The sequence below is a fragment of the Theropithecus gelada genome, chromosome 8 (genome assembly GCF_003255815.1).
Source record: "Theropithecus gelada isolate Dixy chromosome 8, Tgel_1.0, whole genome shotgun sequence".
In the NCBI taxonomy this organism is placed as follows: Eukaryota; Metazoa; Chordata; class Mammalia; order Primates; family Cercopithecidae; genus Theropithecus; species Theropithecus gelada.
Genome location: NC_037676.1, coordinates 72,073,538 through 72,087,695, shown reverse-complemented (window position 1 = coordinate 72,087,695; position 14,158 = coordinate 72,073,538). Strand labels below are relative to the sequence as shown.

General features: G+C 42.0%; 1 pseudogene; it reads left to right on the top strand.

Annotated features, from left to right (window-relative positions):
• Nucleotides 1–369: 369 nt before the first annotated feature.
• On the top strand, nucleotides 370–1,838 carry LOC112630168 (annotated as a pseudogene).
• Nucleotides 1,839–14,158: the final 12,320 nt, after the last annotated feature.

Here is a 14,158-nt window from a genome sequence, read left to right as displayed (position 1 = left end):
CACCGAGCTAATTTTCATATCTTTAGGATTTCACCATGTTGGCCAGGCTAGTCTCAAACTCCCAACCTCAGGTGATCCGCCTGCCTTGACCTCCCAAAGTGCTGAGATTACAGGTGTGAACCACCATGCTTGGCTTTAAAATTACTTCTCTATGCATCTGGAAAGAGAAATCCATAATCTGAAATGAGAACTAAGTGTGAATTTTGAGTAAGGTTTTGGATCTTATCCAAAATTTTGTATTTGTAGAGAAAAATCACCCAAGTGACACTGTCTAAGTATATGCAGTGGCTTGTATAAATTAAAACTTAATTTGGCCTGCCCGATGGGTCGGCCGTGGGGAGCGGGAAGTACTTCAGGGCAGCGGGGCCCATGTAGGCCCTGAGGCGCTTGGGCTACGGCTCCATTGACGGTCAGTCCTACGGCCACTACTACAGGCCTGGGGTTGGAGACGTGCCAGAGCACCCACCTCCACCCTTATACCCTCTTCATCTCGAACCTCCCCAGCCTCCCATCTCCTGGCGGGTGCGTGGGGGGCGGCCCAGTGGAGACCACCTGGTTGGGAGAAGGTGGAGGAGGCGATGGGTACTATCCCTCTGGAGGCGCCTGGCCAGAGCCTGGTCGAGCCGGAGGAAGCCACCAGTTTAAATTCTTATACAAATGGACCATATGGTCCAACTTACCCCCCAGGCTCTGGGGCAAATACTGCCTCATACTTAGGGGCTTAATGCACCTGGTTATACTCAGACCTGTTACTTCACAGAAGTTACAAATACTTACCGTTCACCTGGCAGCAGCCCAACTCCAGTCTCTCGTTGAGTCTATTCTCGGCAGGACTGTCAGACTGAAGTACCCTCTCTTAGGCGGCAGGTTGCAGGGTATCTGGCTTCACAGAACCCTGGAATGACCCTGCCCCATTATTGTTATGGAGATGGTAATCGTAGTGTTCCACAATCAGGACAAATTGTACCACCACAAGAAGATGCGTGGCCTTCTCCTGGTGCTTATGGAATGGGTGGCCGTTATCCTTGGCCTTCATCAGCGCCCTCAGCACCGCCTGGCAATCTCTACATGACCGGAGGTACTTCACCATGGCCTAGCAGTGGCTCTCCTCAGTCACCCCCTACACCCCCACTCCAGCAGCCCAAGGATTCTTCACACCCCTGCAGCCAATCATATCAAAGCATGAACCGGCACAACCTCCCTTGTAGTGTCCATCAGTATGAATCCTTGGGGACAGTGAACAAGAATGATTCAGATCTTTTGGCTTCCCAAGTCCAGTATAGCGCTGAGCCTCAGCTGTATGGTAATGCCACCAGTGACCATCCCAACAGTCAAGATTAAAGTAGCAGTCTTCCTGAAGAATGTGTACCTTCAGATGAAAGTAATCCTCCGAGTATTACAAAACCATGCATGTGCTGGAGAAGGTCCAGTATCTTGAACAAGAAGTAGAAGAATTTGTAGGAAAAAAGATAGACTAAGCATACTGGCATCTGGAAGAAACGCTAACCAAGAAACTTTTGGAACTGGATTCAGTTGAAACTGGGGACGAGGACTCTGTATGGCAGGCCAGAAAAGAGGCTGTTTGTAAGATTCAGGCCATACTGGAAAAATTAGGAAAAAAAAAAAAAAAGATTATGAAAGAATTTAGAACAGAGTGGAAGCCTATTACCAAGTTGACCAAAGAACACTTGATTTGGTTAATTACCCTCTTTTTGAAATGCCTGTTGATGACAAGAAGCAATACATTCCAACTTTCCTTTGATTTTAAACTTGAAAAACTGGCAAAGGAATGGAAGAATATTTTAGTCATGAGTTGTTTTCAGTTTTCAGATGAATGAATGTAATAGGAAACTATGGAGTTACCAATATTGCCAAGTAGATTCACTCCTTAAAAAATTTATGGATATCTGCAAGCTGCTTCTTATCAGCAGGAGGGAAACACACTTTACTTAACAGGCTTATCAGAAACCTACAAGATGAAAGTGGATATAATCTGAGACAAACAGCATGTGTTTTTTTAAACATCTGGATATCTTGTCACATTTTTATACATTATGATGCTTTCAACATATACTTCATGTGTAATTATAGCTTAGACTTTAGCCTTCTTGGACTTGGGTTTTGTTTTGTTATTTGCAATTCACAAATATAGTATTATTCTCTACTTCTTGGTACATTTTGTAGTAATATGTTTAATATAATTATTCAAGAGACTATATTGACAGCCAGATAGTATGGCAGTTCTGAAAGAATTTGTATCTTTTCACCATTTGAATATACTGCAATGTGTAGTGAGTAAATTGTCTCCCTTTTTGTACAGATCATTAGGTTAGAGGGTTTTTTTTTTTTTTTTTTCCACTTCTGCTGTTCATGGTAGTAGTGGAAGGTGAATTTGGAAATGGCATTGAGATAAAATGAAAATGCTTACAGACATTTTTCTTTTTTGCTTTTTTATTGTATTTGGATAAAGATCCACTTGAAAATTACTTGTTTTTTTTTTCCCCCAAAGTGTAATTATGTTTTCGCTATTGCTGCTTCTATAGAGGGCATTGTGATAGAGAAATACAGATGAAACAGTAAATGCCACAGTGAGTAGAAATGATGACTACAGAAAGTAATAATTATGATTACTTGGTGATATCATTCTCCATCTAAAATATTAGTTTCACCTATGAGCAGATTTCATCTCAGTTTATAGTTAAAAATAGTGAGGGTAAAAGGGGATTCATAGTCAGGGAATGAATCAGCCGTAGTTAGAGTGGGAAATTATAATTTTCTTCATTTAAAGGTAGATTTTATGTTTATCTTTACTTCCCTAAATTGCATAAGATAAAATTGCCGATTTAATTAAAAGGTACTTATTACCATTATTAACAGTCATTTTAGAGCCTAATTTAAGAAAAGGGATATTGAAAGGGTCTTTGTTGACTATGCTTGGGTAGCTCTATGCTGTTAGATAGAAGAGACTTAGGTAAATAACTTTTTATGTCTGAGTTGAATACACAATATCGGTTCTTGGAAAAACAGTTGTTTCTTCATAAGATACCCAAGTGATAATTCTTTTCCCTTAGACTGTCAGGCCTATGAGTAAATACTAAATCTATTAGCTGTCTCCACTCATAAACCAAACCAACACGAATGTATTATATGAGGAGAGGAAATGTAGTAAAAATACTGGCTGGGTCTTATGGTTGGGATGAGTAATTTTATAAGATAGTATGGTGATAGCTTTATTCTAGGATTTCATTTTTGGCCTAATATAGGAATGTTTTTTAAAAAGGCTTTTCTATGAGAATTAGAAATTTATACTTGAGATTAAAAGTCTAGAAGGGGGAGGATCTTACAGCTAAGTTATGAGTAAGATAATGAATAATTCAGAAGAGAGCACTACTCTTTTACTGACTGAGTGCCCAAGATGTCAATTTCCATGAAGTCTTGATTATACATATGTACACATGTTATGCACATACATACATATGTGTGTGTGTTTTAACCATTTTTTTTTTTTAGTTTTTGAGATAATTTTAGACTTACAGAAGAGTTGTAAAAAATAGAGTTCTTGTATACTCTGCACCCACCTTGCCCTTGTATTAACATCTTACATAACAATAGAACATTTGTTAAAATTAAGAAATTAACCTTGATATAATACTAAGTATAAAGTTTAAAAAGTGGAGATTTTAGTTTTTTCACTAATGTCCTTCTACTGTTCCAAGACCCAGCCTTGCATTTAGCTGTCATGTCTATGTTGTGTCTTCCAGTCTGTGACAGTGTATCATAACAGGGGATACCTGATGTTGTAATGTATTTCCAGTATTGTTAACCTTGATCACTATGCTAAGGTGGTGTCTGCTAGGATTTGCTACTGTAAACGTATTGTGTTTTCCTTGTAATTATTGAATATGTGCTGGAGATACCCTGAGACTATGCAAATGTCCCGTTTCTGCTTAAACTTTTGCTCATTTTACTATTCATTGGCAGATCTTGCTTGTGGCAATTACTACTATGGTGTTCTAATGGTGATTTTCTTTTTTGCTCAATCCTTCTACATTTATTAATTGGAATTCTTCTGTAAGGAAGAGTTATCACTTCTGGATTTGTATTTTTAATTATAATAAGATATTCAGGATAAGTATAGATTTAGAACTTAAAAATGTCAAATCGTGTCAAAATTATTCCAAATACCAATATTGAAGAAAACCAAGTTGGTAATCTATCTCAGAAAATACATGAACTTAAGAAGGAAAATAGTATTTATGATTTGTAGAATTGGTTCAACTTTTGACTTAATATTGACTTTGGACTGAATTCAAAATTTTCTTGAAATTTCACATCTGGACTTTTTAAAGTATCTACATGTATATTACTTTAGGGATCATTTTGTCAAAGTCTTGAATAAAGTTTATCATGCCAGTCCTGTCACGAGAAAACCAAACCAAACCAAACCAAACCAAACAAAAAACAAAAACAAGCAAACAAGCAAAAAACCTTCCAAAATCCCTTAATTTTGCGTAATTAGAATCTTACAAAGGAGGCCAATTCAACCAAAGGGGAACATGGTCATTGTTAAGGCAATATGATTTTTTGAAGCATACTTGTTTTTTGGGAAGATTTCCATGTAAGTATTGAATCATTGTAGTGCTTTTGTTTGCAAGATCCACTATTCAAAGACCTTTTTTGAAAGTTTGATGGTGGTAAGAATTCTGGCAGGAAGTCAAGGTGGTAATGGCTTTGCTCACCATCAAGTGTTTGGCTATCTTCCTTGGAGGAAGCTGGAGGGTAACTCCAGTGAGGTATGTCTGTGACTACTAGGGCTGACTAAAAAGCAAATATTTTAGAATGTCTTTATCCTAATGAGCACTGTCCCTTTCAAAGTAGGATGCTGAATGGTACTTCCAGTATTGCTACTGTTAAGCCCACTTTTTTGGGAATCTTTTGGAAGAAGGTTCAGAGCTTATGACACAATCTTTAGAATACCGTCAGTGGTTGACACTATCTTTGGGGTTGGATTTTATTTTTTGTGGATTAAAAAGATTTTCAGAGCCAACAACACAAGTAAAGTATCTGATCAAATCTACGAACAGTGCTTTTTCTCAAAAAGCAAAATGTGACCATAAAATAATGAGATACAGTTTTCTTCTATGGCTGACAAGCTGGTTCTTAGGGCAATTTTGTGACAGATGCAGATGACTGGTCCACCTTTCTCTTTTTTTTTTTTTTTTTTTTTTGAGACAGAGTCTCGCTCTGTCGCCCAGGCTGGAGTGCAGTGGCGCGATCTCGGCTCACTGCAAGCTCCGCCTCCCGGGTTCACACCATTCTCCTGCCTCAGCCTCCCAAGTAGCTGGGACTACAGGCGCCCACAACCGCGCCCGGCTAATTTTTTGTATTTTTAGTAGAGACGGGGTTTCACCGTGGTCTCGATCTCCTGACCTTGTGATCCGCCCGCCTCGGCCTCCCAAAGTGCTGGGATTACAGGCGTGAGCCACCGCGCCCGGCAAGGTCCACCTTTCTTGCATGCTTTTCTGTACCAAAGGGGCTAGGAAGCTATAAACTATATTTTCTGGGTCCTTTTGTAGTGTAGTGCCCAGACGTTGCTGGTTTTGCCAAACAGGAACATTGGCAAGGAAAGTAGAAGGAGGAGTGAGCCGTGGGGCACATATGCCTCATCCCTGCCTCTTGTGTGAGATTTCTACGTCAATACTGCTACTGTTACCCCTGATTTTTTTTAGAATCTTTTGGAAAAAGGTTTAGATCTTATGTCACAATTTTTAGAATACCATCAGTGGTTGACACTACCTTTGGAGTTGGATTTTATTTTGGGGGGATTAAAAAGATTTTCAGAGCCAACAACACAAATAAAGTATCTGATCAAATCCACTAACAGTGCTTTTTCTCAAAAAGCAAACTGTGACTATAAAATAATTAACATGTGTTAATTGCTGTTAGACACATGCTCATTTCAGTCTGAAAACCAAAAAGGTGAAGTTCAGACAGGTTGAGTAACATCCCTGCCGTCACACAGCCAGTCAATGGCCCGCCTAGATTTTAAGCAGGTTTGTCTGGTTTCAGAATCTTACACTAATTGTGTAATAAGAAAGACCTGGAAAGATCTAGGTTTGAACATGTCTCCACCACTGACCAGTTATGTGGCTTTGGGGAAGTTACCTAATCTTTCACCCCGTTTCCTCTTCTACAAAATGGAGATAATGATGTCTACTCTTTAGGGTTTGTGAGGAACAGTGATCATATATGTCAAGTTGCTGTAGGGAATGGGACAGGCATTATGTCACATCATCCTTGCAGACTTTGCCACCAACTGTCAGTGAAACTTTGGGAAAACTCCTTACCTTCCTCGGGTTTCGGTGTCTTCATCTTTAAGATTGGGGTATGAATGGCAGGACAGGAATGGGAGGGACTAAATGAAGGTTAAGAGGATGATGCAGGGTGAAGGTCAGGTAAGGGCTTTGAGCCCAATGTGACATGCCAAATTTCAAAGATCCAGAAATCTGGGGTTTTCATCTGAAATCTCCCATTTTTAAAACTTTGGTAACTAATTCAGAAAGCTAAAAAATTATATATATATATTTATATACATGTTGATACACACACACACGCGCGCGCGTGTGCACTTTACCACCCGTCTGATTTTGCCACAGGTTTGTGAATTTTTGGCAAAACAATTCCTAAATTCCCTCCAATCTAAAGTCATTGATTTGACATCAGAAAACAACAGTGGTCCAATACCTAGTCTTGACTTGCATAGCTGAGCCCAGGGTTATGGTTCAGTCTTTTGCCTGCATTGTTCTAACAGCTTTGAGAGTGGTCTTTCTACCTGCAGTTTCCATCCTGTTTCAATCCCTCCCAGCTTTTCCTGAAAAATCAGTTTTCATAAAGTCCTGCTTGATCCTGTCACTACTCTGCTTAGAAATCTTTGATGAGTCTCTGTTGCCTACGTACTAGAGTCCAAACTTCTCAGCCAAGGGAGACGATCTTTTCTATCTTCCTTCCTGTTTTTCCCCTTCACATGCCCCAACTTTCCCAACAATTTGAGCATCCCTGAGACATTCCGCCCAAGAGTCCTTCTGTTTTGGTCTCCTTTATCAGGGGTTGCTCTGTCTCAGAGGCCGTGGGTTCCATTCACAGATGTGAAAATTCTACTTAATTTTCTGGGTCTAACTCAAGCCTTTTTTCATCTCTAGAGTGTTTCTCTCCATGGGTTTTGCACCTGGCAGAAGTCAGAATCTTGGTCTTATAATTGCAGAAGGCTGATAGCATTCTGTCTTGGAGGCATACGAGTAAGCTAATCTTATTAGGTTTTCGACAGCTTGGATTACTTTGTTTGTTCATGTTTTTGCATATTTGTTATATATGTTTCTAAGACTAGTAAAAGTAGTTTCCAAGGTTTCAGACCTTTCTTCCTAGGGGATATTTTCTTTAGGGAAGATTGGGGAAGAATGTACATAGTACAGAGAGAAAATGCATATTTTTGTTTGCCTATAAATCTCTTCTTTTTATTTATATATTTATTTTTAAGGCAGAGTCTTGCTCTGTCTCCCAGTCTGGAGTGCAGTGGCACAATCTTGGCTCACTGCAACCTCTGCCTCCTGGGTTCAAGCGATTCTCCTGCCTCAGCTTCCTGAGTAGTTGGGATTACAGGCATGCATCACCACGCCCAGCTAATATTGGTATTTTTGGTTTTGCCATGTTGGCCAAGGAGGTCTCGAACTCCTGACCTCAAGTGATCCACCTGCCTTGGCCTCCCAAAGTGTTGGGAATACAGGCTTGAGGTACCGTACCCAGCCTCTTATTTCTTCTTAGAGCACATTTCTTTTTCTTTTCTAGAGTTGAAGATTCATCACAGGTCTAACATGAGCTAATTTTCACAATATTTCTTTCCAGTTCAAAAAAATCACAATTGTCTTCTGGTGTGAAATTTCACAAATAATGACAACTAAAGGAAGGGAAGAAGATCTTGACTTTTAGATGTTATATTTCTACTGACATGACTATTTGCCTGGCCATTTCTCAGTTTAAGCAAGCTAAACCTAGACTTTAAAAGCTCTAATTTTCACAAAGGGATTGACATGAGACAGTTCATTTATCATTCAAATTCTATTATTTGATGACAGGTTCTGCAGTCCTCAAATGGAATGCGAAATCCTATAAAATCACTTTCTTGATCTTCCAGGTGGTACATTCTACTATGGGATTATTTTGTATTCATCAGTTACAGCAAAAGAACTAGAACAATTGTCATGCTATACCTGAAATCCAAAGAGAATGGAGCATAGATGTCAGGTCAAAAATACAGGCACTTGTGTATGCATATGCCAAAGTCAATAGCAGTGATGAGTAAAATAATACAGCACTTTGGACAGGCGCAGTGGCTCACGCCTGTTATCCCAACACTTTGGGAGGCTGAGGTGGGTGGATCACCTGAGGTCAGGAGTTTGAGACCACTCTGGCCAACATGGGGAAACCCCATCTCTACTAAAAATACAAAAATTAGCTGGGTGTGGTGGTGGACGCCTATATTCCCAGCTACTCGGGAGGCTGAGGCAGGGAGAATCGCTTGAACCTGGGAGGTGAAGGTTGCAGTGAGCCGAGATTGCACCATTGTACTCCAGCCTGAGTGACAGTGAGACTCCATCTCAGAACAAAACAAAAATCAGCACTTTATCCTGGCTTTTTGGAGTTTTTCTATAATCAGATAATTGTCAAAAATGTCATCAATAATAAAGGAGGGCAGAGAGAAGAGGAGGGAATTCGAATGGATTTTGTAAAGAGCCCTTTTCAGGTATCTCAATATAAAGAAAAGGCTGTTTGAAAGATATGCTAAAGGAAGTCAGGCTCAGTGGTGCACACCTGTGGTCTCAGCTACTCGAGAGGCTGAGGCAGAACAATTGCTTGAGCCCAGGAGTTCTGAGCTGTAGTGTGCTGTAGCAATTGGGTGTCTGAACTAAGTTCGGCATCAATATGGTGACCTCTTGGAGCGGGGGACTACCAGGTTGTTTAAGGAGGGGCGAACTGGCTTGGGTCAGATGTGGAGCAGAATCAGTAGTGGGACTGTGCCTGTGAGTAGACACTGCATTCCACCCTGGGCAATATAGCAAGACCCTCTCTCTCTTTCTTTTTTTTTTTTGAGACAGAATCTTGCTTTGTTGCCCGGGGTGGAATGCAGTGGCACAATCTTGGCTCACTGCAATCTCCTCCTCCAGGGTTCGAGCGATTCTCCTGCCTCAGCCTCCTGAGTAGCTGGGATTACAGGTGTGTGCCACTGTGCCTGGCTAATTTTTGTGTTTTTAGTAGAGACAGGGTCTCACCATGTTGGCCAGGCTGTTCTTGAACTCCTGACCTCAGGTGATCCACCCACCTTGGCTTCCCAAAATGTTGGGATCCCAGGAGTGAGTCACTGTGCCTTGCTGACCCTGTCTCTTAATTTTGAAAAAAAGAAAGAAAGAAAAAGAAAATATGGGACACTCTGAGTGAGTTGCCCACCTTTCTGTGATATTTATTTAGACAGGGTCTACCTCTGTCACCCAGGCTGGAGTGCAGTAGTGTAATCATGGCTCATTGTAACCTCCAGCTCCTGGGCTCTAGCGATCCTCCTGCCCAGCCTCCCAAGTAGCTGAAACTACAAGTTCATGCCACCACATGTGGCTAAGTTTTAAATTTTTTGTAGAAGTGGGTTTGCCTTTGTTTTCCAGGCTGGTCTTGAACTCCTGGCCTCAGGTGATCATTCTGCCTCAGCCTCCCAAAGTGCTGGTATTACAGGTGTGAGCCACCACATCTGACCCCATGATTTTATTTCAAAAAAAAACCTAGTATGTGATGTTTGTGATTTGGAATCTCAGGAAGCCAGACTTGATTTCATCTCTCTTTTGCAAGACAGGCCACCAGAGAATGAGGCTAGTTTTTCTCTCTTATCACTAACGATCAGATATTTCTCAACCTTACAGTGGAATGCAGGCTGGAGAGGGGCTGTGGCGCTCAGAGGGTAAGCTTGTTCCAGGAGTGTGGCTCACTGTGTAGTAAAGGAAAGGCGGACAGAGAAGGCTGGTGAAAAATTCGTGAGCTGGCAATGAAACCAGGGCTGGTTACTCTCAGGTTCGGCAGTCCTGTAATAGACCAAATCCTAGTCATTAGAGATCTAGTGATTGGCTGTATGGGGTAGTTTATTTTGTATTTTTATTCAAAATCATAGCATGTATTATTTGCATTTGGATTGCTTCATCGTACTTAAATATTGCACTACAGAGAATGTTTTATCTTAATCAATAGATGAGCTCCTAAAAGGATCATAGCATTTTTTGGAGAAAATTGAGCAAGATAGCTAGGAGTGTAGATTCTGGAGTGTAGCTGGTCTGGATTTGGCTCTCTCTCCTTACTTTCTACGCTGTGTGATTTTGGGTAAGTTGGTGATCATCTCTGATTCTCAGCTCCCTCCTCTATTAAAGGGTTTGGTAATGCTTCCCTGATAGTGAAGATGAAATCATGTTTGTGAAATATGTAGTACTAAATATGTAGTGCTAATAAATGAGAGAGATCATTTTTGTTTTACTTTTGTGAATTCTTGAGTGGTGGTGGAATTATTGATAAGAAGGGGATTCTGGTGATTAAAAGGTGAAAAAACAAAAAACAACCCAATACTGAACCCCCAAAGATAGGATGTTTAATTGGCCTGGCAATAATTTTCTAGGCTGGAGCTAATCCTAGAGAAGTGTGCGACCTCTATGAAACAAAAGATACAGGGTCCCCTGCCCTCTAACAAGCAGAGAGAAAAAATATTTTTAGGATGAATGCAAAAGATAGCATGGCATAACTATAACGATGGCTAATATTTAAGCACCTACCTTGGTCCAGGCGCTGGTCTGTGTGTATGTTCTAAGCACATGTTGCACGTGTTATCTCATTTGATGATTTGAAATAGGTATTGTGTTTAACCCCAACTTGGAAACAGAGTAAAAAGAGCCTTAGTGACTTGCCCAAATCCCTACTGCCATAAGTGACAGAGCCAGGACTAAATTTTTGTGGTTTGGCAACAAAGTCCTCTTTTTCTCTGTTTAATCATTAAGGTGTGTGCCATTTAATTGGCAGCATTTTTTCCTTCTTAGTGGTCCATGAAATAATGGTGCATCTTAAAATTGAGGGTGTCTCTCTTGTAATCAAAGATGGTATAGTGACACCCACACACTCACCACAGAGATTTAATCATGTTGGTTTGCTATGAAGTCCTTTACAATTTTTAAAAAATTAATGTATTTTTTAAGAGATAGGAGTCTAGCTATGTTGCCCAGGTCCGTCTTGAACTCCTAGCTTCAAGCACTCTTCCTGCCTCAGCCTCCAGAGTAGTTTGGATCACAGGCTCCAGTCACGGTGCTTAGCTGGGATCTTTCTTTGTCATGGTTCTATTCTGTCTGTCCTACAAATGAAGCAGGCCTTCTGAAGAGGGGTGGGGAAGCCAGGAAGGATAACAGCAGGTCTGAAAAGGTACATTTAGAACTGTTAGAGTATCTGTTCTTTTCCATATGTAAGGAAACGACAACCCGGTACCACCCCACCTGCTTCGTAGAGGGGCTTCAACAGTGTGTCTCTGCGGTGATTGTGCTGTTTTGTATCACCTTGTGTTAATTATTCTTCTATGCTCTGGGATAAGATCACCACCTTCAGGTTCCCCTGAAACATGGATCTTTCTACGGATCTAGGAAAGAAGCATGTCCTCCGATAGGCAATGGAAACCCAGAAAGTAGGATAGAGAGAGAAATCCCAGCTTTCTCTGGGTTTTGCTGTCTGGATCTAGATTTTGAGAAGTTTACAATTCAGGGTTGTCCTTGAAGTAGATCCTAAAAGGGACTTCTGCTACAGAGGCAAGCTGACAGCAAGATCCCAGACTGTGACTGATAAGCTGTAATTTTCTAACTGATGACCTAGTATTTAGATCCTTGTCCAGGGGCAGGATAGAGCAACCACTCTGCATTTTTAGGCAGAAAGGGATTCACTACGGGAGGTTAGGGGCTTACAGAATATCCAGAAGACCTGGACACATGGTCTCTAGGTTGGGTCACCAGGATTGATGCTGTAACACTGCAGATCCGTCCTGCCAGGAAAGCTGGTACTTCAGCTACAATCTGTAGGGTGAGGAGTCAAAGGCATACACTGGTCTCTTGACTTCAGGGCTGAATCCAGAAATCAGAAAGCAGCCAATACTGCAACTGCCTCTCAACATCTAGAAGCTGGAATTTGGACAAAAATTTGGACCAAAGCAGAAAAATGCCATGTCTCCGTGGCCTGCTTGCTGGCATAGACAGCCACAAAGGATATCACCTGTGCCTCACCCTACCTTTCCAAACGTGCCAGAGTACATCAATTCTTATCCAGAACCTGATACGCAGGGAATCTGGAAAAGGTAGTTTTATAGCTTTTCCAGACTCTGCCATTTAAGAAAGAACAGAAAAGTAGGGAGTGCTCACTGACTGCCAATCAACCACATCTAACACAGTTTTGTTTTATCACATGAATGTATTTTCCTTTATTAGCCTTTAGCCTTGAGGAAAGACCTGTTTAACAGCTCAGACCTTAGGTCAGCTGTACCATAGAGTATAAGTGAAATTAATATCTGAGTGGGAGCATCCAATTAGGCAGTGCCGGTCAAGAACTGTGTATGGTCTAGGATTTTACCCTTCTTCCAAGATGACAAGTTATCCTGCTAGGGTTTCATGGATACTGGGGAGAAAAGACTCTAGGGTCAGAGACAAAGGATATTATTACTAATGGCAAAGTCAGTAGCCAGAGGGTGAGAATGATGCTTGTGCCAGTTCCCCATGCCCCACAAGTCCCACAGGGTGATGCAAAGAGTTCATTATAGATGCCTGTGCACATGATGGGCTGCATCATGGGAGAGGAGCACTGAGCTTAGAGGATACATTGCTTTTCAATAAGCAGAAGCAGCAAGCCTGCTCTTTGCCCAGGGGAAAATATTACTTCATCCCTCCAGGTTGCTGGCTGCAAACACAACTCTAAGAGATGACCTGGGTAAAGAGTGGTGTGACATTACTACATACACATGCACACACATACATATACACATATATGTTTTCATCCATGGCTCCTGACATAACGATCATCTGTTCTGATGCTGGGGCACCGTAGGCCTTGGAAGCAGGCCTCAGGAAACACAATCTCTTTCTGACCTTCCCCTGTTCTCTCTTCACCTGCCCAGGGAAGTCTTCCTTCCTTCCTTCCTTCCTTCCTTCCTTCCTTCCTTCCTTCCTTCCTTCCTTCCTTCCTTCCTTCCTCTCTCTTTCTCTCTCTCTCTCTCTCTCTCTCTTTCCTTTCTTTCTTTTGATGGAGTTTCGCTCTTGTTGCCCAGGCTGGAGTGCAGTGGCATGACCTCAGCTTTCTCTCTCTCTCTCCTTCCTCCCTCCCTTCCTTCCTTCCTTCCTTCCTTCCTTCCTTCCTTCCTTCCTTCCTTCCTTCCTTCCTTCCTTCCTTCCTTCCCCCCTTCCATCCTTCCTTCCTTTTTTCCTTCCTTCCTTCCTTCCTTTCGACAGAGTTTCGCTCTTGTTGCCCAGGCTGGAGTGCAGTGGCATGATCTTGGCTCACTGCAACCTCAGCTTGCCGGGCTCAAGTGATTCTCCTGCCTTAGCCCCCCAAGTACCTGGGATTATAGGCATGTGCTGCCACATCCGGCTAATATTGTATTTTTAGTAGAGACGGGGTTTCTCCATGTTGGTCAGGCTGGTCTCAAACTCCCGATCTCAGGTGATCGCCTACCTCGGCCTCCCAAAGTGCTGGGATTACAGGCATGAGCCAACTGCTCCCGGCCCCAAGGCAGTCTTTCTGATTGGAGGTCATAAGACCCTCATCTCAGAGATAGTCCTGCCACATGCCCTGAAGGAACAAATGTAGCACAGAGAGGCCAAGGAGAATATGGACAGACAGGCCTTCCTGGGTTTCCCCACTCAGTCTATCAGTATTAGATCATCTGCTTTTTGTCTAGTCACCGTCTGATGTGGTTGTCTTCAGGCATGTCTATCCAAGGGAGTCTCCAAAAAAGGCCCAGGAGGACAGGGTTCAGAGAGCTTCTGGGACAGCTGAACACGTGGAGGTTTCCGAGGGGTGGTGGACCTAGAGCAAGTATGGCAGTTCTGGGCGCCTC